This window comes from Helianthus annuus, chromosome 11 (genome assembly GCF_002127325.2).
Source record: "Helianthus annuus cultivar XRQ/B chromosome 11, HanXRQr2.0-SUNRISE, whole genome shotgun sequence".
In the NCBI taxonomy this organism is placed as follows: domain Eukaryota; kingdom Viridiplantae; phylum Streptophyta; class Magnoliopsida; order Asterales; family Asteraceae; genus Helianthus; species Helianthus annuus.
In genome coordinates this window covers 127,647,636-127,654,163 of record NC_035443.2, presented here as the reverse complement: position 1 = coordinate 127,654,163, position 6,528 = coordinate 127,647,636, and positions in this window count along the sequence as shown.

Below are 6,528 nucleotides of genomic sequence, written 5' to 3'. Positions count from 1 at the left end.
CTCGTAGTCAAAATATCTCTAAAACATCAACAATTAACGGGAATAACCAAGTGTTAAGTGATAGGTTAACCGAATCGAGAAGCTGGCCGAACGGCTAGGCTGTTCGATCGAACAGCCCAACCGAACGACTATGCCAGCCGATCGGCTAGGCTAACCGATCGACTAGCACTTAGACACACCAACTCACAAAAGTGTAGTATTGACGAGGTACTGTTCGATCGACTACGCCACTCGATTGTAAGCATTACTGCTCGAATCATGAGATACTATACTTCAAAACACTTAGACTTTTCGAAACATTGGAATGTCACCCGATCGAGCATGCCAACCGATCGAGTGACATATTTGAAAACAATGCAATGCTAACCGATCGGTTGGGCTAACCGATCGAACAGCTGTTCGATCGGCCAACTTGAAAGGTAGTACAAACCATCATACACAAACACATCCTTCACATCAAAGGAAGAAACAATCCACTTGAAGGAACCAGCCGATCGAGCCAGCCGGCCGATCGAATGGATGTTCGAACGGACTTTCAAACCAATCGAACAACCCACTCGATCGAACAGCTGTCCGATCGAATGGTCTATCCGATCCAGTTTCCACTGTTTACTTTTTCCGCGTTACTCATCGTTGTGTTATCAAACTATTCAGGCTAACCTATTCTCAGTGCTCCTTTCAATCCACAACCAACCACTGTGAGTATACTCGATCCCTTTTTGCTTTCAGCACTTTTGGGTGTTACATACGTAATCTATCAAATCCACAAACAACACAAACTATTTGAACGCTAACCTATTTGCATGTATTACTTGTCTAAATGATTGCTGTTTATTATGTTTACACGTGGAGTGCTATCTACCTGCTTTAGCAACGTAGTACTATAGTTTGGACTCAGCACCCGTTCACACGGGGGTTGCTAAGGACAATTACTTGCATGGATTACGGTGGTAATCATGTATTGCGAACTGTCTCGGACAGTCAACTTGAAGTCATTGGTATCGATGGTCCCATGTTGATAATTTACATGCATCGTTTGCCCTTGTGTACGTGCTTGGTTATGCGTAAACTTTCGAACTTTATATGCTATATCAAACTTGTGTACTCACCTTTACATTATATGTATTGACTTTTATTTTAACGTATGTGACAGGTGTTTAAGCTACTAGCGTGCTAGGGAAGCGAGGCAATAATAAGCTTCTAGGAGCCAGTGACCTTAGGACAGTGTCCATATACCTGCTCCAGGGCCATAATTATCTGTAGATCTTGTACTGGCACCTGTAGTCAGTAAGATCTATAGTTAGCCGTCTAGAAGTCTTAAAACAATATTTTAATTCGGTCTGTAATAATTAAGAATTTGAGTTGTCGGAACAGTTCCCATATTGTTTAGTTGATTTCTATGATAACTTGTTATTATTTGGGACACGGTATGGGACGTGTTATATAACTGAATTGTATGATAGTTGTTGTGGAAACTTCTGAACAATCTGTTTCGCTCAGTGCCGCGCCCCGATGATTCCGCCATCGGTTGGGGTGTGACATCGAGGCCATCTATGATGCCTGCCTCACGTACAATATATATATCCTACTAATATGACAAATTTAATATAAACCGTTGTACGAATTTACTGAAATCCATGGGACCAAGTAAATTCATCCCAACAACACGGTCATTTTCTCTGAAATACCGTACAAATCCCTGTTTCTCCCTGAAACATATATTCAACAAAACCGTTTCTCCCCAAAACATATATTCACCAAAACCGTTTCATCCCGAAACATATATTTTCACCAAAACTGTTTCTCCCCGAAACATATATTTAACAAATCCATATATTTTCAATGAAAATATATAATTTATATCAAAAGGTATGTTTTATTCCAAAAACATTATTAAACCCTTTTAGGCGTGTTCTTCCTCCAAAACATATACAAAACTGTAAAAAGAGGGGGTTTAGTGACACTCACCTTTGGGTGCGTATTTTTAAATAGCGCAATCCCACAGATTGATTTCTACACACCCTATTATGCGTAGGAACGATTTTATCAATCAATATATCACAAAAATTCCTAAGTTTCTCCGTTTCTTAGAATTTTCACATAACTTTGAGATTTTCTCAAAAAGTTAGCATTTTAGATATGTTGGCACGTTAATATATATATGAGTTCATATATATATATATATATAGGATAGGTTCAAACGTGAACAATTTCTCCAGCGTGAACTGCGTGAACTAATCTGGGCCCTTGATTTTTATGATCTTGAGATTTTAAGTGAATGACATGATGGTAATTATTTGGTTATTTGTTACTATTTAATTAAGAGAATAAGGGTATATGTGTAATTTCCATATCATCTTGATTGCATAAATCCCGTTTATATCTACAATTAGGTTTCAAAATCCGACACATCTTTCTCTCTCACATATCACAGCCGACACCAACGAAAATCCCACACCACATAGATCTCTCGCCAGAACTGCATCCTCGACATCAACGGGAAAAGTGGAGATGGAAGGTCGCCGGAACTGCATCGCCACCCAGGTTGTCGCAGATATCGCCCTGCCCCCGTCTCTTCTTCCGCTGCTTTATCTCTCTCTCTGTGCCTCTAGATAACCGCCGGCCACTACTTTTGGTGGCGGCGTCCGACGAAACAGCGGGGACAATGACGGAGGTTGTAAACATGATCGAAAATGATAGGCCGTGTCTCTCAATCGCTCATCTATCTGCCTCATTAAAAAACCCTAGACATCATCTGTTATCTCTTTCAATCGCTCTGTAAGTTTCTACAATACCCGATTCCTTTCGATTATGATTAGCAACTGTTTATTTTAGATTTCAGTTGTGATGTAGGAGGATGTTTGTAATCGATTCGCCGGACTTCGCCGGACTTCTCACCGCCCAAAATGTTGTTGGCTAGGGCTAGGCCTAGGCTTTCATTCGCCGTCGATTACAAGTAGGAGGATGTTTGTAATCGAAAGCAATCAGATAAGGTATTCTTATTCGATTATAGTTATTTATACATAATTGTTATTATCTAGCTATTTAGTTTTATTCAGTTTGATTTTATTAATTTTGGAACAATGGTGTCGTTTAAGTTGTTTCTAAAAAGATTACAAGCAGAAATTGAGAAAAATCTATCAACCAGACTATTAGGCTCTGATTGTGCTCTGTTTTTAAGGCGCTGTACACATGTGTATTCTCATTTTACTCTGGTTTTAAGGCGTTGTACACATGTGTATTTTCATTTTGCTCTGTTTTTAAGGCGTTGTACACATGTGTATTCTGATTTTGCTCTGTTTTTAATGCGATGTACACATGTGTACAGCGTCTGTTTTTTGTGATATCTCATATTTTTTTGTGTATTGAATGTGTAAATTCGTTGATGTACACTTGTGAATTTGCAAAGTACTTATTGCTGAGTTTTTTTTTGTGTTATTATAGGAGACGTTGTAAACGAGAAAAGTGGAGATGGAAGGTCAATAAGGATGATTCACGTATGAGGTCGATAAGGATGATTCACGTATATTTGTTTGCTTGGTCGATAAGGATGATTCAGCATACAACGCGGCTAATAGTTGTAAAAGACTATGTCTTTTTTATTTTTCCGATTATGTTGCGTTTATTGTTTTCACGAAACTGGAACTTGTAATTGTATGTTTTTTTTGGTTTGGCAAACATTATGTAACTTGTTATTTGCTTAATATAAACTAGTTTTACAGGTTTTGTTTGTTTATATGTATGTATTATGTAGCTAATTACACATATGTACCATGCTGAGTACACATGTGTACTGTTCAATTCTAATCAAAGTACACATGTGTATACCGTTGAAATATGAAGGTTACGTGAATCTTAAAAATCATAATCCGAATTCTGGTGGTGAAATCTAAAAAATAAAAATGAAATAAAAGATAATGTGGATAATGAATTTAAAATAGGAAAGATGTAATTTAATTCAATTATTAAAATAATGATTTAAATCTAATTTTTTATATAGTTACAATCATACCCTTAACAACTAAAAAAGAAATCAATGGTCCAGATCAGTTCACGTAGTTCACGCATGGGATTAGGTTCACGCTGGAACCCTACCCTATATATATATATATATATATATAGGGTAGGGATCCAAAGTGAACCTATCCTAATATGAGAACAAAATGAACCATTATAGACCCTTGATTTTGTAGATGATAGATTTTAGATCAATGGCACAATTGTAATTAAGGATATAATAAGTTTAATATTAATATTAATGTAAAGGGTAAAAATGGAAATTTCGTATTAAATGTATTCCGTTTGAAAACTGTAATCCCATAAATCTCTCTGTTAGTTTCCAATATACACACCATAATCAAGAAATCATTTATACTTCAATAAAAAAATATTCAAGTGCATATCTTCAACGATCCTCTCTCTCATATCTTCTTTTTACCCAATACTAATGGTAGTATACACATGTGTATTGTTTCCCATTTCAGTTGTCAATATAAGAAGACATGTGTAATCGTGAATTGTGAAATACACAAACTGGAGATATGTGTACATGCATTGAAGCTGGAATGTTATGTCGTGTAACTAACAATGTTCATGTTTTTTATGGTCAGTATTAATCGGAGTATACACATGTGTATTGTCTCCCATTTCACTTCTTTGATATAAGAATACATATGTGTAATCTTGAATTGTGAAATATACAGATTGTATATACACATGATCTTCTTCTGGCTGTTCATTTACCGGGTGAATCGCTAAAGTTTATGAAACAATAGGATGATCGTGTGTGTCAGACATAATATTACTTTTTATCAAAATAACTCCAAGGATGATGGAAAAAAGTGGACCGAATGAAAACAATAAGATGTTCGAATTGGTTGAATATGATGAACAATGAATGCAATACATATCAATGTGGTTTTTATTGGGTAAAATCTTAATTCAAACTTACGCACAGATATTTGGATCTCATAATTATAGGGGTAGTTACATGTATCTTGTAACTGATCATGATAAAAGAAAAAGGATTATGTTTTAAATTTAATTAAAAAATTATGTTTAAATGTATAATGACAATCATACCCTTATAGTTTTAAAACTAGATCAATGGCCAGGATGAGTTCGTTTTTGTTCACAAATAGGGAAATGTTTACAAATGAACCTAACCCTATATATATATATATATATATATATATATATATATATATATATATATATATATATATATATATATATAAGATTCTGCGACTTAAACAATTTTATTGGTGACCATTATCATGTAAATCCGTTAACACACTCGTTTATACATAATATATCTACGATTTGTGCGTCGTAATATATATACATAAACGTAAACATTTTAACACGCGAAATTTCGTTAACTTATTTATTTTGTCATTTTTAAGGCATGCATACATAAAATAACTCATATATATATATATATATATCAATTTTCATGCTCGACAAATAAGTTACACATTTAACGCGATTTTACCAATTCTACCGTTCTAAATGCACAAGTATACATGCATAGCCTAAATTTCCGCTATCATGTCAACACTTAACATATTATCATATTCACATGTCTAAATCACATAACACATTTTAACACATAAGGTTCACCCAAAAATAAGCCATACTAGTGTTCATTGTAGAACGCGTATTTTAGTGATTCGGTAACGTTTTCGGGCATTGGATGTCACGTATGACCAACTAAACATCAAGTAAACTTAAAATTAGTGAAAATACTTATTTTTAAACTAAAATTATCAGTTTACTTACTGATCTAAATCAGTTTCATAAAAAATAGTTCGAAAAGCTGATTTTGACCGTTTTACCGCATAGTTTTGCGTTAAACGTTACCATAATCACCCCAACTCGGAATGACTTGATATTTTAACACAATACATGTTATTTACTGATTAAAAAGATGACTATAATCAGATTAATGCAGTTTTTTTGTAAGTCACATAAATTAATCATGCGATTTCACGTATTTTACAACTTCTAAAGCACCAAGTACAACATGCAAGACTAGTAAACTTTATGACAAAGTTTTATATCATTTAACACTTCAAAATAATCATATTTTAGTGTTTGTAATCTGATCAAAAATTACTTTTATCAAATCATGCTCAAATCATCATTTCATGCTTTCATGTCTACATGCATGTCCATGTATGTGCATCTAATGCACTCATATAACATAATTATCATTACCCATGATTTAAATACACCCAAGAACATATTAACTCCATGTTCTTACAAATCACAACATATTTTATCCATCATCATCAATGCAAGTATTCTTACATTTATGAGTATGTAACAAAAATTACATGCATGCATACATATATACATACATATACACGACATATACACACACACATGAACTTCCAAAAGTTAACTTTTTAACAAGTCCTTTTCAAATCATAAAACCCTCTTTTAGAACATTCTTTATGATAGCATTTGATTCTTGCATGTAATCAATCATTCAAGATTCATGTTATTCAAGAATCATTCAATCAA